The sequence below is a fragment of the Heterodontus francisci genome, chromosome 11 (assembly GCF_036365525.1).
Source record: "Heterodontus francisci isolate sHetFra1 chromosome 11, sHetFra1.hap1, whole genome shotgun sequence".
Classification (NCBI taxonomy): domain Eukaryota; kingdom Metazoa; phylum Chordata; class Chondrichthyes; order Heterodontiformes; family Heterodontidae; genus Heterodontus; species Heterodontus francisci.
In genome coordinates, this window is record NC_090381.1 from 68,313,633 (window position 1) to 68,338,884 (window position 25,252).

A 25,252-nucleotide genomic window follows, 5' to 3' on the forward strand; every position below is an offset into this window, starting at 1 on the left:
AGAGGGGGGAAGAGGAAAAGGGAGGGGGGGGAAGAGGAAAAGGGAGAGGGGGGAAGAGGAAAAGGGAGAGGGGGGAAGAGGAAAAGGGAGAGGGGGGAAGAGGAAAAGGGAGAGGGGGGAAGAGGAAAAGGGAGAGGGGGGAAGAGGAAAAGGGAGAGGGGGGGAAGAGGAAAAGGGAGAGGGGGGAAGAGGAAAAGGGAGAGGGGGGAAGAGGAAAAGGGAGAGGGGGAAGAGGAAAAGGGAGAGGGGGGAAGAGGAAAAGGGAGAGGGGGGAAGAGGAAAAGGGAGAGGGGGGAACAGAGAGCGGGAGAGGGGGGAACAGAGAGCGGGAGAGGGGGGAACAGAGAGCGGGAGAGGGGGGAACAGAGAGCGGGAGAGGGGGGAACAGAGAGCGGGAGAGGGGGGAACAGAGAGCGGGAGAGGGGGGAACAGAGAGCGGGGACAGGGGGGAACAGAGAGCGGGACAGGGGGGAACAGAGAGCGGGAGAGGGGGGAACAGAGTGCGGGAGAGGGGGGAACAGAGTGCGGGAGAGGGGGGAACAGAGAGCGGGAGAGGGGGGAACAGAGAGCGGGAGAGGGGGGAACAGAGAGCGGGAGAGGGGGGAACAGAGAGCGGGAGAGGGGGGAACAGAGAGTGGGAGAGGGGGGAACAGAGAGCGGGGAACACTGAGTGGGGTGCGGGGAATACTGAGGGGGGAACACTGGAGATATGGGGGTGGAAGGGGGGGTCAAGAGATAGAGAGAGGGGGGTGGAGAGGGACGGGGGAGGAAAAGGAGACAAAGAGTTAAAGAAAGACAGAGAGGGGGAGAAGAGAGAGTCAAAGAGTCATTTACTTAGGGCACAGTAGGAGGCCATTCTGTCCATCGAGTACATGTCAGCTTTCCACACAGCTATGCAGTCAGTCCCACTCCCTGGCTCAATCCCCGTAGCCCTGCAAGTCTATTTCTCTCGGGTGACCATCCAACTTCTTCTTGAAGTCTTTGATCGTCTCCACTTCCACCACCCTTGTGGGCAGCGAGTTCCAGGTCATTACCACCACTGCATAAAAAGCGCTTTCTCATATTCCCCCTGTATCTTTTGCACAATACTTTCAATGTGTCCCCTGGTCCTAGAGGGGAGGGGGGAGGGAAGAGAGAAAAAGTCACACACACACACACACACACAGAGTGTGGGCAGAGGTGGGAGAAGAGATCAAGGTCTCTCCTGAAAGATGGACATCTATCCAGAATACTCTGCATCGCTACATCAAGCACGCGGGCAGAGATTGACTACTTTTGCAAGCAAAAATGCCAGGTGTGTCACTTAATCAGTTTTCAATATAGCAATGAGAAACTAAGTCAATAAATTAGTCTTCTCATTTAAAGCTTCTTCATAAAAATACACATTTGTTGTTGTTTTTATTAGTAAGATAAATTTTTAATGCCTTTATATTTCGAAATTTGCTTACCGGCCTCCCGGGTCGAGCAAAAATCATAATGCGGCCCTCTGCCCGAAAAGGTTGGACAACCCTGATTTATAGAAATCCCCATGTTAATACTTCCTTTGGGCAATGCTGTTAGATTTACTTGTACTAGGAACAGCTATCATTCCACCTTTCCCCCACTTTGTAAAAGGAAACCCAATAGTAGACTTCTACAGTATATCTCCAATACAGGAATTAAACAGTAGAGTACATAAAAATTCAAGTTACAGAGGAATCACCTTTGAGACAGACTTCATGCAGTGTTCACCAAAATATAGTAAAGGAACAAAACTATTTAATTAAGCAATTAAAAATAGCTAGCCTAAATAGCAAGACACAACTGTGCTCAGTTGACTTGAGCTATTATTTTCACACTATAAACAATTAACTGAGATACATTAGTCAGAAAAAAAGCTTAACTTTGCATTTTAACATTTTGCAAGGTTTTGTGTGATCAAGCTGAATAAATTCCAGCTCACTTGGTAATGTATTCAGGTAGTATATGTCAATTGCAAATCTATTATATATTTAAAACAGTTCCATTATTTTAATGGTATGTGACACTGTAAACATAATATTATGCCGCCTAACATTATGTGACAGGCAATCAATTGAACTCAAACTCTATTTTTCCATGGTAAGTGTAGTGCTTAACATTCGCCAAAGGATGGTGCTGCAGCAGTGCATTCCTCGAGAATGTCAAACAGCTTGCCACGAGTAAAGGCAATTCTACTGTACTCAGCTCATGGCATACAGATCTGTTTTTATGTTCCCTGCTCCTGTTTTTTCTGATTTCCATGGGTTCTATTACTGGGGCCAACTTCACATGCCAGTTCTTGTCCTCAACACTGCCACTGATACGCCTCTTCCACCCCTGCATAATGTACTGAAATGATCAGTACAGCCTTTCTGCCTGCTGCTGGCCTGATTGCTAGCTAGTTGGTCTGCCATCTAGTCTTCCAGTACTGTGACTGTCACTCACTGCCACCCCACCTTTACCCAATAGCCCTGTACTAACTAGAACGAAAAGCCCACTGCTGTTGTTGCAGCTTCCTGACCCTGCCAATCAGCTTCTCAAAGAAGCTCAATCTTCTAGGCTTAGATGTGTCAGGGTCTTTCCAATTTATTAATGCCATATTTACCCAACTTAATTATTTTCCCCCGCTACTGCCTATTTTCTGTAAGTTATTTATTTGATACATTTTCATTTCACTCTATGCAAGTCTGTTTTAAATGCACATACATTTTTAGTAGTTCTATTTTTATTTTGAACTACCTTGCTTTCTTTTCCTCCCTGTCCTCATCATCTCCCCCCTGTCCTCATCATCTCCCCTTCCTGATCATATTCCTTCCCCATCTCCACCTGTCCTTTCCCCCAATCCCCAACTTATGCACTGGTGCTCTTCCCTCTCTCTAATCTCTTCGCCTACCAATTTCTCTCCCCTCCTCTTTGCCTTCTGCCAACTTCACCCACTTACCTTCCTCTATTTGAGTCCTCTACCAAGAGTTGAGCACTAAAGTCTGGGCTGACACTCCAGTGCAGTACTGAGAGAGCGCTGCACTCTTGGAGGTGCCATCTTTCAGGTGAGACGTTAAACCGAGGATTCTTCTGCCCTCTCAGATGGATGTAAAAGATCCCATGGCACTACTTTGAAGAAGAGCAAGTGAGTTTATCTCTGAAGACCTGGCAAATACTTATCCCTCAATCAACATCACAAAAACAGATTATCTGGTCATTATAACATTGGTGTTGTGGACACTTGCTGTGCACAAATTGGCTGGCATGCTTATGACATTACAACAGTGACTCTACACTTCAAAAGTATTTCACTGGTTGTAAAGCACTTTGGGACATCCTGATGTTGTGAAAGGGGCTATATAAATGCAAGTCATTTTTTTTTTCTACTCCCAACATATTCCTTTCATATCCTTTCAACTTCCTCCTGATCTCTCCTGTCTCTTCCCCATCCAATTCATCCTCTTCCCAATCTAAAAGCATCACAAACATGTGGGGCTGGTTCAAACCAGTTAGTCTTTTCCTGCTCAGTATTTCTGTATGTGTGCATGACCTGTTAAAATGGTAGATAGGTCACAAAATTCCATTTCAAAATGCACTGTAAACTCTCACATCAAAACTGTATTCATGACATTTTCTCATATATATTACTTGCAATTGCCATTGGGCATGTTGGTAATCCTGTGATAATGTTACATTTTAGCCAACATTAGTTACGCACACATAAAAAACTGCTTGCATTTTTTTAAAACCTGGTTGCATACAAACACATAACCAGCCAACATTCCCACAACCAACAGATCATATCTAAGCTCTCTAGTCCTGCCACATCTAGTCATGAATGGTGGTGGACAATTAAACAACTGACAGGAGGAGGAGGCTCCACAAATATCCCCATCCTCAACGACAGAGGAGCCCAGCATTTCAGTGTAAAAGACAAGGCTGAAGCATTTGCATCCATCTTCAGCCAGAAGTGCCAAGTGGATGATCCATCTCGGCCTCCTACTGAGGTCCCCAGCATCACAGATGCCAGTCTTCACACAATCTGATTAACTCCACGTGATATCAAGAAACGGCTGAAGGCACTGTATACTGCAAAGGCTATGGCCCTGACACACATTCTAGCAATAGAACTGAAGACTTTTGCTCCAGAGCTTGCCGCGCTCCTAGCCAAGCTCTTCCAGTACAGCTACAACATTGGTATCTACCAGGCAATGTGGAAAATTGCCCAAGGATGTCCCATACACGAAAAGCAGGACAAATCCAACCCAGCCAATTACCGCCCTATCAGTCTACCCTCGATCATCAGCAAAGTGATGGAAGGGGTCGTTGACAATGCTATCAAGTGGCACTTGCTTAGCAATAACCTGCTCTTTGACGCTCAGTTTGGGTTCCGCCAGGGCTAGCTCCTGACTTCATTACCACCTTTGTCCAAACATGGACAAAAGAGATGAACTCCAAAAGGTGCGGTGACTGCCCTTGACATCAAGGCTGCATTTGACAGGGTATGGCATCAAGGAGCCCTAGCAAAAACAAAGTCAATGGGAATCAGGAGGAAAACTCTCCACTGGTTGGAGTCATACTTAGCACAAAGGAAGATGGCCGTGGTTGTTGGAGGCCAATCATCTCAGTCCCAGGACATCACTGCAGGAGTTCCTCAGGGTAGTGTCCGAGGTCCAACCATCTTCAGCTGCTTCATCAATGACCCTCCCTCCATCATAAGGTTAGAAGTGGCGATATTCGCTGATGATTGCACAATGTTCAGCAACATTCGGCACTCTTCAGATAATGAAGCAGCCTGTATTCAGATGCAGCAAGACCTGGACAACATCTAGGCTTGGGCTGATAGGTGGCAAGTAACATTCGCGCCACACAAGTGCCGGGCAATGACCATCTCAAACAAGAGAGAATCTAACCATCTCCCCTTGATGTTCAATGATATTACCATCACTGAATCTCCTACCATCAACATCCTGGGAGTTACCATTGACCAGAAACTTGACTGGACCAGCTACATAAGTATTGTGGCTAAAAAAGCAGGTCAGAGGCTGGGAATTCTGTGGCGAGTAATTCCCCTTCTGACTCCCCAATGTCTATCCACCATCTACAAGGCACAAGTCAGGAGTGCGATGGTATACTCTCCACTTGCCTGAATGGGTGCAGCTCCAGCAACATTCAAGAAGCTCAACACCACCCAGGACAAAGCAGCCCACTTGATTGGCACCCCATCAACATTCACTCCCTTCACCACCAACGCACAGTGGCAGGAGTGAGTACCATCTACAAGATGCACTGCAGCAACTCACCAAGGCTCAGTCAACATCACCTTCCAAACCCGCGACTTCTACCATATTGCAGGACAAGGGTAGCAGATGCATGGGAACACCACCACCTGCAAGTTCCCCTCCAAGCCACACACCATCCTGCCTTGGAACTATATCAATGTTCCTTCACTGTCTATGGGTCTAAATCCTGGAACTCCCTTCCTAACAGCACTGTGGGTGTACCTACTGCGCATGGACTGCAGAAGGTCAAGAAGGCAACTCACTACCACCTTCTCATGGACAATTAGGGATGGGCAATAAATGCTGGCCTAGCTAGTGACATCCACATCCTATGAACAAATTTTTAAAAATGCAACTGCTCTGGCTATCAAGTGCACTATGGAGCAGCTTAAGATGACTAGGCTCCAGAAGTGTCCACCGTATTGGTAAAGGCAGGAAAGGGCAAGTTAAAAAAAAAAGCGTAAGGAGGAATCTGTACATTTAATTTCAAATCTACCTGAACCTTTTACAAGCTGCACAAATATCTCTCATTTTCTCCACTTCACAATTTCCTACCCTGCACCTGGGACTCAGATGAGGCCATTGTGGCTAGTATCATGTCCCCTTTCTCCCTCAGTTAGTTGTTTCTGCCTGGTCTCTAGCCACCGATGCAGCAGGTCATTCTCCTCCTCACCCTGTCGCCCTCCACTTCCTTGCCTCTCTTACCTCCCCACCACTTCTCTCCAACGCCCTAGTGTTGTAAATTGGGCCCCTCTAATCAGTGGAAAGTAAAAGTCCCGAGTGTACAGGAGTTACTCATTGGCAAGGTGACTGGTTTGCAGTTTTCATGCTGTATTGCTGAATATGATCCCCAGGAAGACACACACAATTTGACTTATTTAGTCACCATGTTCAATAGATCCTCCACTTCAACAGCATGCAAGACAAAAAAGGTCTTTGCAGCAAATGCATAATAGGCAACATATTTCTGTTTCCGATTCTCAAATATAAACTGAAATATTTTGACATTTGTAGGCAAATCTTACTGTCCCTTCAATTTTTTAAATAATGCAATACAGTATTGATGCTTTTCAAAATAAAGTTGATTGTTCAAAAAACATTCAAAACAAAGTGAACTTGACGATATATTAGTTTTGATACTTTTCAAAACCCAGTTAATTTTATGAAGGGGAAAAAACCTCTCAATTTAGCCTTTAAAAAGCTAACACATAAGATTTTTTTCAGTTTATTCCCTTGAGGACCAATATTGATTAGAATTACCTGACTGAAGTATCTTGCCTCAATTCATATACAAGCACTACACCTCTGGCCTCTAATGCACCAAAAGAGTACCTAAAATTTTCTAGAATTATCAGATAATGATTGTACAATTAGCAATCTAATCCCAAAGACTTAACTGTCACCATATTCCCTGCATTGAACAGCCCTCACACCATGAATCACAAGGACCTGCCTATGTCAAGAATTAGGTCAAAGCCATTAGTTCTGGGAAGGATTATATGAGCAGTTTAGGGGTTCATCCATGAAAAAACCATGTTGCTGTTCAGCAATCAGGATGTACTGCAAAACAGGCTTCAATCACATTGCAAGAAAAAAACCAGTAAACTACTGAGATAGTCTTTATATTAACTAAAACACCAAGATATTTAAAATGCATTTAGCTGCATATTTAGCATTGGTGAAAATTTTGCACTGACACTAAACTACTGGTGTCAAACCTAGTTTTACAAAGTCTCAGTAGCTGCACGTAAATGTACACTTAATAAAATTCCATTATCAATATTTTTCTTAAACATTTAATATCTCCAACAAAGAGCATATAACAAGAAAAATATAGCTAAATTGTTTTGTCAATTTGTATTTTTTCAAAAAAAAGGTTCTAAATATATCTGAAGGGCTATTACACCCAGTCTAGACTCAAATGAGGGGGAAAAAAACGGCATGAGAATATAATGTTGAATGTGAACTACTCGTAGCAACTGACGTACCACAAATGAAGTAAGCGGTATTTAATGTAGGCAACAGGGGTCTCACCCACTGGCTGGAGAGCTGGTGAGAGCCCCTTGGCAATCTGCCAAGTACCAATCAGGCACATCAGGATCAAGGACCCTGGGGGTGTCAGTCCCGCCTACTGGCCAACCAATCAGAGGCTAGCAGCTCTTTTGCTCAGCAGCGCCACTAGTGAGGCAATGGCTACTGTGAGAAGGACACCCACCTGAGGCCTGGGTCGGCACTGGATCCAGCCTCAGGTGAATGATGGCAGGAGGGGTTTCGCGGAGTTGGATCACAGAGGAGGGGGGTGTAGAGGGGGTCAGCAGCAAGGGCAGGGGGTGGCTCTCAGCAGGATCCCCTTCCCGATATTGGGTCCCTCGTTCACGCACTGAGTGCCTGATACCAGCGGCGGCAGGAAGAGGCCCTTAATTGGACATTAATTTCCCCTTAAAGGCCTCAATTGGTGGCTGGGCAGGAAAGCCGTCCACGGGCCTTCCTGCCATCGACTTAATCAGGGTAAAGGCCAGAAGGTGGCAAGGTGCCCAACGAGCACCATCCTGCTCGATTGAGTGCCGTCACCACCTCCAAACCCACCACAGGGCAAGAGCATAAAATCCAGCTCAAGTGTTTATACAAAAACAAGGTTTGATTTTACACTATTATAAAAGCAAAATACCTCAGATGCTGGAAATCTGAACTAAAAACAAAAAGTGCTGGAAATACTCAGCAGGTCAGGCAGCATCAGTGGAGTGAGAAGCAGAGTTAACGTTTCAAGACTGTGACCTTTCATCAGAACTCTGATTTCTGATGAAAGGTCACAGACCTGAAACATTAACTTTGATTTTACACTATATAACTAGGCAAGATATTCCTCATCCACCAGGAGCAGAGCTGTTCATCATATTAGCAAGCATCTATGCCACTCACACAGGATTTCTCCAGGAAAAGAACTTTAGATTATGAGAGGACATGGATAGAATGGCAGGTATGAGTTGAAGATTTGGTTGTAGTTATGCATGGTGATGCAGAAATAAACAAAGTTATTCAAACATCAATAATAGCTTTACAACTGTAACACTACTACATACCCTCTCATAAAACCACACTTTACATACCAACCTCTTGCCACTTTGTTTTTTTGCAGTTCTAAAAACATCAAATCTAAAATAGACAATGAAGATTTAAATAATATAGGAACATTTCTTATTTAACAAAGTGATTCAAAACGTCCTTTACTTCCTCAAGTTCTTCCTTTTGTTGATGTATGTTGCAAGCAAGCGCTAGTATTAGTTCTGAGCGTAAAGCCAGCAGAGATGAAATGTTAAATGTGTTATGAAAGTGCTTCTATTTTTTTTTGAGGACTCTTAATTTAGAATTATGGACATTGGTTCATTTGGGAAAACTGAAAAGATTCCATGAATGTGGTTTTTTTTCACTAGGGTCACTGAGAGGTCTTGCTTGAAAACAAACCTTTCCTGAATGTCACATGCCTTAAGTTCAATAAACAACAGAAACCTTGGTGACTTGGGCGAGATGTTTACAGAAAAGTGGCATGTCAAGATTTATGGTGGTCAGGAGGTTTCATTTTTGGTTCAGTTGGGATGTGGGCTGTTTTGAAAGCAGTTGGGTTTGTAGCCTGCTGAAAAATACCCAGCTTCTCTTTCTCTACCTCTTTGAAAAAACGCTGCGGATCCAATGTGGGAGAGCTAAAATCCCTGATGCCGCATTTCTCCTAAGCAGCACCTGAAAAGCCTGCCAGATTACTGTTCGACGGCGCCTGAAAAGAACTGCTCCAGAAAAGATCCCAGTGACCCATCTACGTGCACTCGGACATCAGACTGTATGCCATTTTTGGGGCACAACATATCTCATCTTTTTTCTTCAAGAATTAGCAAGTATTTGGCCAAAGTATTCTTTTTTTATTTTATTTTGTAAAAGACCTCTGCAGAGAATTTCTTTATTTGTTTCTTTAACCAGTGTGTGTGTTGGGTATTTAAAAAGGGGAGCTTTCATATTTCAATCTGTGTATTAATGCTTTGCTTCTTTACTGGATAAGTCTTGTTTTATAATAAACTGATAATTTTGTTGTTTATTAAAGAAACCTGGTTGGTGTATTTTATTCTGGGATGAAGACTATGATTGACCATATCAGTAACTGGGTAAACATTTAAATATATGTTGTAACCTGTGGAGAATTGAAACTAGAAAAGACAGTGCCTTGGTTGTAACAAATAAAAGCTTCTCTTTTATGCCTGACTGATGGCTCCAGCCTTTGGTCAGGTTAGCATGTCAGTTTTATATGATGCAAAGCCACCAGTACTGTAATCTTGATTTCTTCTCTAAACCCCAAAAGAATAAAGCATATGGGCTCAACCTGGTTGGCACATTTCAATGTGACCATAAAAAAAAAGCTCCAATGCACGAGGTGAGACTGTGGTGGGCCTTTTGCATTAAATCAAAATTCAAACATGCCACAAACATGATTCAGTCTATCTGCAAAACTAAATTTACATTAGTTAAAAACAAATAAATTATTTTAATTCTTCACTTTTCAATGACACAGCTAAAATTTAGGAATCTAAAAATCTTAAATATAGGAAACGACAGTGGTATAGCATTGCATATATCCTTACTGATATTCAAGCTGTGCAAAGCCATGCCCCTTCATTTTCAGATTCCTTCCGATGCCTAAAGCACACTCAATGACAACCCTGTTGTGTAAATAACCCAAAAGCAGTAATGCTGAAAGTACCAAAAACCTGTTGGGATTTTAGTTTCCTGCAATGCCACCAAAAGCAATGGTAAAAAGCTGCCACCACAGCCATTTGTAGAAGATCAACCATCTTCTGTTCATAGCTCGACTGGGCTCTCTGCCCATCCATAAAGAAACAAATGACTTTCATTTATATGGCAGCTTTCATGCCTCATAGCACTTCACAATCAATGAATAACTTTTGAAGTTTTCAAATGCATTAGCTGACACAAAAGGTCCTATAAATAGCAAAGGGGACAAATGGCCAGTTAGTCTGTTTTAGTGGCATTGGTCGAGCGATAAATGTTGGCCATAAACAGTTGTCATAAATCTTTTACATCCATCTGAACAGGCATAAAGGGAGTCAATTTAACTTCTTATCGGGAAGTTATACCTCCAATGAAGCATTTCCTCAGTACTGAAGTATCAACATTAGATTATACACTCCAGTCCTGCTGTGAGGTTTAAACCTATGGGACGCGAGAGTTGAGCCTAGCTGATACTTTCCCTTGTGCTTTTGCCATTATTGGCCTATAGAACTTTCCATGAAATTTAGGAAGGCTCCAGCCTGAATGATAAAATGCAGGTGCTGTTATTCCCTGGTATAAATGAAGTATGTAGTGTCAGGCAAACCACCCACCTGTCAAGACTGAGGCACACATTATTTCGCCACATGAACATTAAAAATTACAAGCCCCTGACTGAAAAGACATTTGCATGGTAACAAACAGTGTTGGAACAAGGGACAAAGGACCATGCCCTGAGCCAATCAACAATGGACTTTTGATTACCAGAACATTGAAGGTGGGGGAGCTAGCATTCCAGGTTGACTGCTAAGAAAGCAGAATCCACAAACACAGAAGAAGTGATCAGATCAGTTTTAGTCACGACTAGCTGGCTGTTGGAATTTGAACTTCCAACAGTGTTTGAAATCAGAAAGCCGCGTGCTCCTGGAACTGAAGCAGAACCTCTCCAGTCCTGCCTGCCTCCATCTTTTTCCCACGGAACTGAATCTTGTGAAAACATGTAAACCTCAAAGAGAGAAACGTCTCCTACATGAACAAGGTTTAAGAAGAACACTGGGCCCCAACGAACAGCAAGACTACCTACAATCAAGTGAGCTTGAAGCACAGTAAACAAGAAACTCTTCTGATGTTGCCTCAAACCCCTCTCTACTATATTTTCCTCTCCTCTTTTCAGTCCCTATTTGCATGTGTATATCGCGTGCATACTAGCGTGGGCGTGTCATATATCCGTAGCCGTCAACCATGTTAGAGTTTAAGCCTAAGATTTAATAAATTTCATTTTTCTTATATAAACCTGAGAAAACCTGGTGTGTTGGTTTCTTTGCCTTATAATTGGAAAGCTGTGAACAAAGATTCACAAAAAGGGGAGCTTTAAAATTAAAACCCTGTTGCAATAAGACCAGGTAAAGACAGCAAAAGACCCCTAGACACCTGGCTCCAGCCTGAATGATAAATTGCAGGTGCTGTTATTCCCTGGTGTAAATGAAGTATGTAGCAACAGAAACTCGCACAATAAATTCAAGCCTTTGCAAACATAAGTCTAACTTCTGTTTACTTTCTAGGTTCTGAATACTAGGTCAGTTACGAACTGCATTGTCATTTGTATGTTCCCTTTGAAGACATGAAGCGATAAAACATAATCATGCACAAAAAATCACTTCAATGCAGCTTAGGAAAGTGCAACATTTGATTCAACTGTTCAGACTGAGATACATTGGATTAACAAACAGAGAAAGAAAATGCGGACTGGAATACCTTCAATTTAACCATTCGCAATACAAAATTTCAATAAGAAAAATCACGTAAATATACCTCTTTCCAGCAGGACTGATTTTTGATTTTACAATTCATTTTCACCACCAAGGGGATCTATTTTTGCACTAAATTCACAAAACATCCTCTTTGATGTTCTGGTTTATAGCATCCTACAGAGACCTAATAGCTTGCCTGGACACCAGTCCAAAGGCAAACGAGATGCGGTAAATTAGTCATTGTAGATAGCTGAACCCAGTCAGCCTCAAGTCTTCCCATCTTGCACTGCTACAGATCAGTTCAACACACTGAAGTCTGAGTTGCTTTCTCATAGCTACTAGATGAAACCTAAAATGTGGGTCTCTATAAGACAAAATGAATCACAAACCAAATGTTATTTTCAATAATGTAAATAGGGGAATACTTTAAACAAGGTGCTACTTCCATATATTATTCACCATTAATATTGTTAGATGAATTATACCAGTCAGTATCTGGCTTTTATGATTAACAGTAGATCAGAAAATAGTCTGCAGACTACCAACATGGCCAGAGAAACTCCCATCTCCATGGTGTATAAGATTATAACCCACATCCTCAGAAGGTGAAATAGTTATATTAAAGTTATAAAGCTATTTAAGCTACTAAAGTAACAGCGCAATTTCACTAAAAATAAACAGTGCTCGCCAACCACATGTTAGGTGGCTGCCACCCAAGGAAGGGTCTTTGCATAATTACATTTACCCTTTCGCAGACTAGGCCAAGAAAAGCCTTTTTTACTTATAAGCTACTCATTAAAACATGCGGCTGTTTGCTACTCAAAAACCCAGATAAGGTCACATTTGAAGTGTATAAAAGTCACCTATCTTCAGTGCACTGCATGTAGCCCAATATATTTTAAATATCTATGATGACAAGATAGATTTAAAAAAAGATTTAATATTACCAATTATGCATGTTCAGTCACCACTTTCCCTCTTTTCCTAATCTGATTTTTTTTAAACGGAAATGTTTTTCCTATTTAACATATTATATTTTCTAACCTTTTCTCTCGAAAAAAGCTCCTTTTTTGCTGTCAGTTGATCTTGGAGGTGTTAGCAATTGTTTAATGGCGGGGTGAAGGTGGGGGGTGGTGCGGTGCGAGGAGGGCTGCTTTCACTGGCTTTGAATGCCAGTTTTATTCTATCAAAACTCATCTGTAATGAAACAATATTTTTCAATCAGACCAATCTTTGATACAGTTTTACAGTGTCAGCCTAGTTTTCCAATCCTGATTGCAATCATAGAGTCGCAACAGCAGAGGGAGGCTTTGCAGCCCATCAAGTCCATACCGGCTCCAGTCTGTCCCATTCCCCACCTATCCCCATACCCCTGCAAGATTATTTCCCTCAAGTGCCCATCCAATTTCCTTTTGAAATCATTAACCCAGTGACTCCTGCTAGAATATGCACATGAAAGCACCAGATGAGGACAGGATCAGACTTGACTGTAATATCTTTCATGATGAATAACCAAAAACTACATGTCAAGCTTCACACCCTAATTGTAGCCATTTGGGTGGGATACTGAAGTTCATCCAGAGACTGTTGAAACAGATCCCAGCAAGGTGTGTGTGTGGGGGCGGGCGGCAGGGGTACGGTAGCAGGGGCAATATTAGCAACAGAAATGTTATATATTCACTTGAGTGCATTTTGTCACAAATCTGTAGTCAAGTACTATAAAGGCAGATAATAGGTGAACAAAAGTCAGGAGTTAAAAGATGAATGACTAAGTCTAATTGCAACAAAACAAATCTCTTGGTGAGATCCAGTTCCTGCTTTCTTTCAGTCCATAAATAGAGAACAATAGCTGAACATTGTCGAAGATATCTGTAAATGGACAAATATCTTACAAAATTAGTACACTTTGTGCTCCCACAAAAGACAGTAATGGCTTGTCAACTAGTCATTGCGACCAAGATTTCACCATATTTCTAAAATAATTAGCTTCCAAATTGAAAAATAGGTTTTCTGATTAAATCTTTTCATATTACCTGGTCTTAATAGTTGATAGTAGATACAAATATTCCTAAAATGGATAGAAGGGTGACATGTCAATAGAGGAATTTAGAATGTTTTGTAATTTACAGTGGATGACATATAATAGTAATATAGCGTAAAATGATTTCTTAATGTTCTCAGGAAATCCACTTATTCACTGCACTCTTCCATTCTAAAGATTATATTTTACTAAGTTGAAATAAGCATAATTAATAAATTTCAGCACAAATCAGAAACCAAAAACTGAATATCAGTATCAAAACCCACAGGTTTTTCATAGTCTTACACTCATTTCCTCAACTCCTCAGGAGTGCAACATTCTCTCCCATCTTCAAAAGCTTTCTCTCAAATCTCTGACCACACTTTCAGTCACTCCACCTAACAACTGTTGAATATCTTTTCAATGGCAGAACAGCCAGTTATCTTGGTGTTACTTTCTGGAACTTCTCCCATAATCCCCTCCACCTTGCTACTTCTTCCCCGTTTTTAAAAGCTTCCTCAAAATCTTTACAGCCATGCTTTCTAACATCTCTCCTTACTACTATTCAGTAACAATTTCTCCTTTGAAATGCTTTGCAACATTTTCTGCAAAGATGTGCTATATTGATGGATTAAATCACTGCATTAACACATGTTAATTGTGAAAACTGTAATAATGTAATGTATTTATATATATAACAATTACACAATAGGGCTTAACCTTAGAATTAAAGCTAAGCCATTCAGGGGTAAGGTCAGAAAGTACTTCACAGAAACGGTAATGGAAACCTTGAAAACTCTTCCCTCAAAAGGTTTTTGTGGTTGGGTCATTTGGAAGATTCAAAATTGAGAGAGATTTTTGTTAGGAAAGGGAATTGAGAGATATCGAGTACAGGTACAGATCAGCCATGGTCCAATAGAAAGATAGAGAACAGACTTGAGGGGCTGAATGGTCTACTCTAGCTCCTATGTGCTGAAAAGTAATAAAAATTAAGAGTGTTGTGAGATCTGGGTTAAATAAAGATGGAAAGGGATAGTTATTGGCTGAAGTTAATTTTATATTACACCACTACACTTAATGTCTTTGCAAATGAAAGTGGACATAAATATGCACAATGTATTCCATAAAGCCTGGAAGCATTATATATTAAGATTTTTTTTCTGTGCCTTTTCAGCAATCTTAACCAACAGCTATTGTTACCTTTCCAACCAAATGACCTTTCTAAGCAGTGCCATTACTTAGTGATCATGGTTATTTTAATTGCACTGCTTGTTACCAATCTCAAGCATATAAATTTGATAAAGGTTTAAAGGCAGTGATTATGACAAGTATTTTCTGGACATATCGAAAACATTTCATAGTTGATACTTATTAAACCTCAGGAGCATATCAAGCCCAATACACTATAATTAACATTGTACATGACTCAATATTCCTTAATCTTGGTGTAATATGCTATCTTCTCCTAGGAAGGAACATAGGAACAGCAGTAAGCCATTCGACCCTTCGAGCTTTCTCCACCACAAGATCATGGCTGATCTGACTGTGGTCTCAACTCCACTTTCCTGTCTGCCCCCTGTCACCCTTGACTCCCTTGTCTATCAAAATATTATCTAACTCAGCCTTGAAAAATTCAATGACCCAGCCTCTACTGTTTTCTGGGGAAAAGAATTTCACAGACGAACGACCCTCAGAGAAAAAAATTCTCCTTATCTCCATCTTAAAAGGGAGACCTCTTATTTTTAAACTGTGTCCCCTAGTTCTAGTCTTCCCCCACAAAAGGAACTATCATCCTGGTAGCCACCTTATCAAGTTCCCTCAGGATCTTACATGTTTCAATAAGATCACCTCTCATTGTTCGAAACTGCAATGGGTAAAGGCCCAACCTGTTCAACCCTTCTTCATAAGATAATTCCATCCCAGGAATGAGTCGAGTGAAGCTTCTCTGAACTGCCTCTACTGCAATTATACCCTCTTTCAAATAAGGAGACCAAAACTGTACTCTCACCAAGGTCCTGTGCAACTGCAGTAAAACTTCCCTTTTATTTTCCATTCCCTTGCAATAAAGCCAACATTCCATTTGCCTTCCGATTGCTATATGTTGAGCATTTCAGTTTTCTAATCATGGAAACAGAACTTAACCATGCAACTAAGCTCCACAGCAATTGTGATTATGAAGCAACGTCATGCTTACTAAGGAGTACATGCAACTGCTGACGGGGAAAAAGGTGAGATCTTGGTGTGGCTCAGCCATCACATAAGGAGAGCCTTGCTTCAAATCATAAAACCTACAGATTATATATTTTCCCACATGAAATTTTAGAATTGCTAATAGATTCCAAACTTAAAATAGAACGCTTGACTCTTTTGAAAAGGACTCTTGTTTAAGGGGAGAAAGATAAAAGTGGAAACCTGTCTAGAGATAGCTAAGGGTTTTAGGAGGAAGCAGCCAGCCAGTTTCCTACAGTGCTGCTGAATGCATACGTACAAGTTAACTGAATCAGCATCTCTCTCATACTTTGAGATGATCCTTGCATTACTGCACCAGCATCAAGCTATCTGTTGAGAACAGCCTAGTTACTTGATATGCAAGTCATGTATCATAACCAATCTAACAGACAACCGGAAGTCTGAGATCTATATGAATGGTAAAAATGGAAACATGATTGTCTGCCTTTGCAAAAGAACTGATTTAATCAGAGATGTTGCCAGCCAGCTAACATGCAATTCCCTTGCTTCAGCTTTTGGTTTCCACGTTGGAATGAGACAAGACTAGCGGAGAAAAGCAGAACCTAATTTGTGTTAACCAAAGTCTGAGAGATAAGGTTTTGAATCAAGATTTCAAACACTGTGAACAGCATTTTTAAATCCTGCTAAGTGTGAGTCTGAAGACAAGCGCGATTTGAACATTGTGTTCACAGAGGTCAGTAATGGGACTCATTGCCTCTGGAACACACCATTTTTAAAGGGACGCCAGCAGTGAGGGAATGGGTTGGGCACACACCTCCAATGAACTGCCTGTTGAGCTCATTAAAAGGCTTGTCAACAGGAAGATTTAATTTTTAAAGGCTGGGAACCTGGAGGACCCCATGGGTGGGAAAACGACAGGGTGTTCAAGATGTGAACATGGCAGAGGGCAATGACGACTATGGGAAGGGCTGATTAGAAGACTGCAGAGGCCAAAGAAAAAAGCTCAGCTGCTTCAAAAGTGCCACAGAATGGCCACTGCTGCATTTGTAAGACTTGCTTTTCTTAATGGTGAGTAGAAGGAAACCGGAGAGGGACATCTGCTAGCATCACTTGGGCAGCTGGGGTTGGCAGGCAAAGGCCCAGTGAACGAATGAGCCCCAGCTGAGGGAGTTTGAATGGGAGAAGTTTACACTGACATTGGGCAGAGCAGCCAGGATGAGTTGCAGCCAATGCAACCTCCTGGACAGCAGGAGGACAGAGGAGCACAGTGGGGGTGGGAGGAAGGCGCTACCCAAGACATCGGGTGCTTGCACCAGTGCCATAGGAAGCTGCGCCTATCTTGGCAGGTGGTCTCGGTCCTGCATGCACTGATCCACAACAATCTGAGGCCTCATTATCCCTAGGGCAGTCCTCTACCTGCAGCCGTCAAGGTCTCCGTCACCCTAAACTTCTATGCAACCGGGTTGTTCCAGGGATCAGCTGTGGACCGAGGTGGCATCGTGCAGTCAGTAGCTTAACAGGCAGGTCACGGATGACATTTTCAGGAGGACTGGGGACTACACCCACCTTGACATAAATGAGTCTACGCAGGAACAGAGGGCATTGGGTTCAGCCTCCATTGCTGGATTCCCCCAGGTGCAAGGCATCATCCCTTGCGCCCATGTGGTCATCAAGGCACCCAAAGGGCTTCCACTGCCTCAACGTCCAACTGGTCCACCATCACAACAAGAACTTCCTCCATGTATGCGCTTACTTTCCTGGCAGCTGCCATGTCTTCTTCATCCTCCACTAGCCCAGGCTGCCTTTATGCTTCACTTCATCACCTAAGTGGATGGATGGATCCAAGGGGACAATGAAAATCCCTTGAAGAGATGGTCACTGACCCCTCTACGGGAGCCCCAGACAGAGGCATAGAGGCGAAACAACCAATGCCACCTGCTCAACAGGCCCACCATTGAGCAGACCATTGGGTTTCTGAAGATGCAATTCTGGTGCCTGGATTGGTTGGGTGGCACCCTCCAATACCCTCTTGCAAAAGTCTCTGTCATGTGGTAGTCAGCTGTGCTCACTATAACATGGCCTTCCAGAGAGCTGTGGACCTGGAGGACAGAGAGGCCCTGGAAAGAGACAGCTCATCAGGGGAGCAGTAAGAGAGGAGGAGGAAGAGGGAGATCAACATTGAACAGAGAGGTGCTCCTGCTGCACAATGAGGTGGCCTCCTCCTGCCACCCTCTGAGAAGAGGACATCTTGCCTCTCCCTCACGGCCTCCAGTATTAGATCCAGGTGGACAGCGATGAAGCGAGAGTCTGCCCTGCCCCTAGTCCCAGGCCTCCAGCTTCCCTGTGACATCTCGCTTCCCTCTGGTGTTGTGCATGGCAGATTGCTCCATCAGGACACCCAGCAGCCTCAGTGATGGCTGCCGAGGGAGTCTACATGAGTCACACACTTGATCTGACTCACTGCCATTTTCAATCCCATTGGCTCCGAGAGGACAGGAAACTCATCTCCACCCCAATTAAGGGATTATCTATCTGAAAATGGGGACTTCAATGTCCATCACCAAGACTGGCTCGGTAGCTCCATTACTGACCGAGCTGGCCGAGTCCTAAAGGGCATAGCTGCTAGACTGGGTCTGCAGCAGGTGGTGGGGGAACCAACACGAGGGAAAAACATACTTGACCTCGTCCTCACTAATCTGTCTGCTGCAGATGCTTCTGTCCATGACTGTATTGGTAGGAGTGACCATGGCACAGTCCTTGTGGAGACGAAGTCCCGCCTTCACATTGAGGATACCGTCCGTTGTGTTGTGTGGCACTATCACCGTGCTAAATGGGATAGATTTCGAACAGATCTAGCAATGCAAAGCTGGGCATCCTTGAGGCGCTGTGGGCCAACAGCAGCAGCAGAATTGTACTCAACCACAATCTGTAACCTCATGGCCCGGCATATCCCCCACTCTACCATTACCATCAAGCCAAGAGACCAACCCTGGTTCAATGAAGAGTGCAGGAGGGCATGCCAGGAGCAGCACCAGGCATACCTCAAAATGAGGTGTCAACCTGGTGAAGCTACAACACAGGACTATCTACGTGCCAAACTGTGTAAGCAGCATGCGATAGACAGAGCTAAGCAATCACAGAACCAACGGATCAGATCGAAGCTCTGCAGTCCTGCCACATCCAGCTGTGAATGGTGGTGGACAATTAAACAACTAACTGGAGGAGGTGGCTCCACAAATATCCCCATCCTCAATGATAGGGGAGCCCAGTACATCAGTGCGAAAGATAAGACTGAAGCATTTCCAACAATCTTCAGCCAGAAGTGACAAGTTGATGATCCATCTCGGCCTCCTCCTGAAGTCCCCAGCATCACAGATGTCAGACTTCAGCCAATTCGATTCACTCCGCGTGATATCAAGAAACGACTGAAGGCACTGGATGCTACAAAAGTTATGGGTTCTAACAATATTCCGGCAATAGTAATGAAGACCTGTGCTCCAGAGCTTGCCTCGCCCCTAGCCAAGCTGTTCCAGTGCAGCTACAACACTGGCATCTACCCTGCAATGTGGAAAATTGCCCAGGTATGTCCTGTACACAAAAAGCATGACAAGTCCAACCCGGCCAATTACCGCCCCATCAGCCTACTGTCAATCATCAGTAAAGTGATGGAAGGTGTCATCAACAGTGCCATCAAGCAGCACTTGCTTAGTAATAACCTGCTCAGTGACACTCAGTTTGGGTTCTGCCAGGGCCACTCAGCTCCTGACCTCATTACAGCCTTGGTTCAAACATGGATAAAAGAGTTGAACTCAAAAGGTGAGGTGAGAGTGACTGACCTTGACATCAAGGAGCCCTAGCAAAACTGAGGTCAATGGGAATCAGGGGGAAAACCCTTCGCTGGCTGGAGTCATACCTAGCACAAAGGAAGATGGTTGTGGTTGTTGGAGGTCAATCATCTCAGCTCCAGGACATCACTGCAGGAGTTCCTCAGGGCAGTGTCCTGGGCCCAACCATCTTTAGCTGCTTCATCAATGACCTTCCTTCAATCATAAGGTCAGAAGTGGGGATGTTCGCTGATGATTGCACAATGTTCAGCACCATTCGTGACTCCTCAGATACCAAAGCAGTCCGTGTAGAAATGCAGCAAGACCTGGACAATATCCAGGCTTGGGCTGATAAGTGGCAAGTAACATTCGCGCCACACAAGTGCCAGGCAATGACCATCTCCAACAAGAGAGAATCTAACCATCTCCCCTTGACATTCAACAGCATTACCATCGCTGAATCCCCCACTATCAACATCCTAGGGGTTACCATTGACCAGAAACTGAACTGGAGTAGCCATATAAATACCGTGGCTACAAGAGCAGGTCAGAGGCTAGGAATCCTGAGGCAAGTAACTCACCTCCTGACTCCCCAAAGCCTGTCCACCATCTACAAGGCACAAGTCAGGAGTGTGATGGAATACTCTCCACTTGCCTGGATGGGTGCAGCTCCAACAACACTCAAGAAGTTCGACACCATCCAAGACAAAGCGGCCCACTTGATTGGCACACCATCTACAAACATTCACTCCCTCCACCACCGACGCACAGTGGCAGCAGTGTGTACCATCTACAAGATGCACTGCAGCAATGCACCAAGTCTCCTCAGACAGCACCTTCCAAACCAGCGACCTCCACCAACAAGAAGGACAAGAGCAGCAAATACATGGGAACACCACCACTTGCAAGTTCGCCTCCAAGTCACACACCATCCTGACTTGGTACTATATCGCCGTTCCTTCACTGTCGCTGGGTCAAAATCCTGGAACTCCCTTCCTAACAGCACTGTGGGTATACCTACCCCAAATGCAGCGGTTCAAGAAGGCAGCTCACCACCACCTTCTCAAGGGCAATTAGGGATGGTCAATAAATGCTGGCATGGCCAGTGACGCCTACATCCCATGAATGAATTTTTAAAAAAATTGCAATCTGAATCAGCTTCCCACAGGAGGTAGGTTTCGACCCAAAACCAGATCCAATTCCCATTTTGCTCCTTCATAATGACAATCCAGCCCTTTTATTTGAGAACTATTTTTTTTTAAAAAGGAAAGCAAACATTGCTTTGTTGACTATTTCTTCTGCTTCTATATTCTGCAATTATAAATCGTACAAATAAATGTGATGGGTGGTTTTGGCTTGAATGATAGTTTGACTGTGACTTTCCATTTTGAAGTGGATAGGAATGTACAGTGGGCTCTACATCCTCCAGTACAAAAGATCACATTTCAAAAAAAAAATGCTGAACTTATGAACATTACTCCCATTCAACAATGCATGTAACTTAAGTTTCAAATCATGATAAATGCAGGCCTGTCTGTCCATTGCTTAGAACAGACATTTTGGAGGGCACCTGAATTGTAATTACAAACCCCACCCACCCCCCGCCATCCCCCCACAATTATGGGAATTTGACATGACATTGTTATTCCAATCCAGGAAACAGCATCAAGAGCTGCTGTTTAATTGTTCATATTAACATTGCACTGAAGTAAATTAAGTGCTTTGCAATAGAGTATTTGGCATAGCATTTGCAACTGTTAAATGCAATGTAGATGTCTCACATTGAAGACCTGTGAGACATCAAAAACTCCAAGATTTAAAGCATCCAAAACACTACAGATCCAAATATTCCTTACTTATTATCACAATGCAAAACATTACCAATAATCAAGATAGATACACCATCTGTATTAATAATTTAATCTCTGAACACTTCCTGTTTACAAAATCTTGCTTTCTGTTGGTAACATTTTACATTATAAATGTCAGTGTTTAAAACGAAAACAGTCTATGCAAACTTGCTGCACTATAATTACACCCTTCTGGCAGTAGAGGCACTGTAAAGTCTTAGTTCTGCATTTCTTAGCTCTTCAACCTGCACGGCACAGAAACTCCCTTAGTCCAACCAATTCTAGTTCGCTGCTGCACCAATTGTTCAGTGATTTTATATTCAATAACAGAAAAGTGCTATTTAAAAATAAAAAAGAATTTTTTTTTATTTGTTTGGTGGATGTGGGTGTCTCTGGCTAGGACAGCATTTTTGCCCATTCCTCATTGCCCTTGAGAAGGTGGTGGTGGGCTGCCTTCATGAACCGCTGCAGTCCTTGAAGTGCAAGTACACCAACAGTGCTGTCAGGAAGGGAGTTCCAGGATTCTGACCCAGCCACAGTGAAGGGACAGCAATATAGTTCCAAATCAGGATGGTGTGTTACTTGGAGAGGAACTTGCAAGTGGTGGTGTTCCCGTGTATCTGCTGCCCTTGTCCTTCTAGGTGGTTGAGGTTGTGGATTTGCAGGTGCTGTGGAAGGAGCCTTGGTGAGTTGCTGCTGTGCATCTTGTAGATGGTACACACTGTTGCAACTGTGCTTCTGTGGTGGAGAGAGTGAATGTTGAAGGTGGTGGATGGGTGCCAATCAAGTGAGTTGCTTTGTCCTGGATGGTGTCGAGCTTCTTGAGTGTTGTTGGAGCTGCACCCATCCAGGCAAGTGGAGAGTATTCCATCACACTCCTGACTTGTGCCTTGTAGATGGTGGACAGGCATTGGGGAGACAGGAGGTGAGTTACTCACTGCAGAATACCCAGCCTGCTCTTGTAGCCACAGCATTATGTGGCTGGTCGAGTTAAGTTTCTGCTCAATGGTGACCCCCAGGATGTTGATAGTGGGGGAATTCAGTGACGGCAATGCCAATGAACATCAAGGGAAGATGGTTAGATTCTCTCTTGTTTGAGATGGTCATTGCCTGGCATATGTGTGGCATGAATGTTACTTGCCACTTATCAGCCCAAGCCTGGATGTTGTCCAGGTGTTGCTGCATATGGATGTGGGCTACTTCAGTATGAGTCGTCGCGAATGGTGCTGAACATTGTGCAATCATCAGCAAACATCACAACTTCTGACCTTATGATGGAGGGAAGGTCATTGATGAAGCAGCTGAAGATGGTTGGGCCTGGGACACTACCCTGAGGAACTCCTGCAATTATGTCCTGGGACTGAGATGATTGACCTGAATAACTGCAACCATCTTCCTTTGCGCTAGGTATGACTCCAACCAGTGGAGAGTTTTCCCCGATTCCCACTGACTCCAGTTTTGCCCGGGCTCCTTGATGCCATACTCAGTCAAATGCTGCCCTGATGTCAAAGGCAGTCACTCTCACCTCACCTCTGTAGTTCAGCTCTTTTGTCCATGTTTGGACCAAGGCAGTAATGAGGCCAGGAGCTGAATGGCCCTGGTGGAACCCAAACTGAGCGCCAGTGAGCAGGTTATTGCTGAGCAAGTGCCGCTTGATAGCACTGTTGACAATGTCTTCCATCACTTTGTTGATGATCAGGAGTAGACTGATAGGGGGTAAGCGGCCGGGTTGGATTTGTCCTGCTTTTAGTGCACAGGACGTATCTAGGCAATTTTCCATATTGCCGGGTCGATGCCAGTGTTGCACTTTAGCTAGGGGCGTGGCTAGTTCTGGAGCACAAGTTTTCAGTGCTATTGCCGGAATGTTGTCAGGGCCCATAGCCTTTGCAGTATCCAGTGCCTTCAGTCGCTCCTTGATATCATGTGGAGTTACTCAGATTGGCTGAAGACTGGCATCTGTGATGCTGGGGACCTCAGGAGGAGGCCAAGATGGATCATCCACTCCACACTACTGGCTGAAGATGGATGCAAAAGTGCAGTCTAAATTATATCTCTTCCCCAGACACCTGGAAACTACACTTTGTCATGATTTCCTGTGTGCAACATCACAGAACATTGACTAGTAAAGTAAAAATTGAAATACGATAACAGAGTACTGCATTTTGCAAGTTTATTTGGCTAGACTGTATTGTAACTTGTGGTCATTTCACTGCAAAATGTATACAGTCTTCAAACTTCAGTCAGTCAATAACCACTAACATAATTTCTTAATGTTTCATAGAATAAGGGAAATTGCTTTCTTTTTATACTTGGTTTCTGACAAGAAAGCACTGTTAATCCAATTTTCCCTGGTGTTGCTATATTTTTGAAAGCAGTTATTACTAGGAAACAAGAGCATGACATACCAAAAAAACTATCCAAGGCTTGTTCTGTTGGCCAACACTTTAATAAATTATTTTTAAACCCATTCAACAAAACTTTTGGTCACAATGAAAAGTCAAAGCTGTTAGTCCATATGCATTGAAGTTGGTGGTCCTTATTACTTACTTGAAACAGATAAATGCTCAAGACCCCGCCACCGAGAAAGGTGTTTGGTTAATGGTTGTAAAAAAAGTACAATATTTATGACACATTCCTTGTAAAGTTTCACTAGTTATTTAAAAACATATTAAAGCAAAGATAATTTTATTAAATTTTTAATGGGGAATCTACAATCTTAAATAAATAGATAAGACTAAAGATGAAGGGAGCAAAGACACACTGGATCCCTACTTCAGATTTTGGTTAATTCTTCTAATGTAGACACCATTTCATGGTGGACACCCCCATCAAATTAAGGTCAACAAACCACCAACTCGGCTTCAAAAACATGACAGTACAAGGTCTTTAAATTATCTCGCACATGTTCTCAATAAACACTATACGGTGTGCTATTACAGCAGCGATTGTAAGGAAGTAATGCAAAAATACCAACTTACTAGCTTCAAACACTGACTGTGCAAAATCTCAGGTCCAGTAAAGGGTGTAATGATGTCAGTACTTAAAAATGTTGCAGTACCTGTATAAAGATAAAACAATTTTATAAATGATTTGCTGTAAAAATAATAAACTATTAACTTCACTTTTGAGTTCTGGATCAGAGCTACTATTTAATACAGGGCAGCAAAATGCTCTCCCTTCTATTACACTAAAATTGGAACATCTTAGCCATGGAGAATTGCTTACAGCACCACCAGTGCTTAGAAAAAGAGAGTCAGCATCTTGAAGATGGGAGAAAACTCAGGAGAGGGAAGGGAAGAAAACAAAACTGTCTCCATCCCTTCCTTATATGTAAACTACAAATGTCGCGTATCATGACAAATGGGATACAAAATATAAACAGTATGGGGCGAATTTTACAGACCCCACCCCCCCCCCCCACCCCCCCCGACGTCGAGGGTCGTGGTGGGGGGGGGCCTGAAAAATGCCTCTGGGAGAGGCCTGCCACAGGCCTTGATGCCAGGAAGGCCTGGCCCCATATTGCTGGCGATGGCTAGGCCTCATGGCGGCCCCTCCGCTGCTCAGCGGCAGGATCGAAAATTTG

At 43.3% G+C, this 25,252-nt stretch overlaps 1 protein-coding gene across 8 annotated transcripts in view; it reads right to left on the minus strand.

Annotated features, from left to right (window-relative positions):
* The window catches only part of tbl1xr1a (TBL1X/Y related 1a), a 217,871-nt gene that overhangs the window by 94,611 nt on the left and 98,008 nt on the right, over positions 1 to 25,252 (minus strand). For 5 of the 8 annotated variants that reach the window (XM_068042241.1, XM_068042239.1, XM_068042245.1 and 2 more), the window contains 2 exons: positions 24,648 to 24,727; positions 13,819 to 13,853 (listed from right to left, as the gene is read on the minus strand). The exons of 1 other annotated variant lie outside the window; for it this stretch is intronic. The gene's annotated coding sequence lies outside the window, so the exon portion shown is untranslated. Of the gene's footprint in view, positions 1 to 12,829; positions 12,983 to 13,818; positions 13,854 to 24,647; positions 24,728 to 25,252 lie in introns of all 8 variants that reach the window. 2 more of the 8 variants (XM_068042244.1, XM_068042242.1) reach the window with 1 other exon arrangement.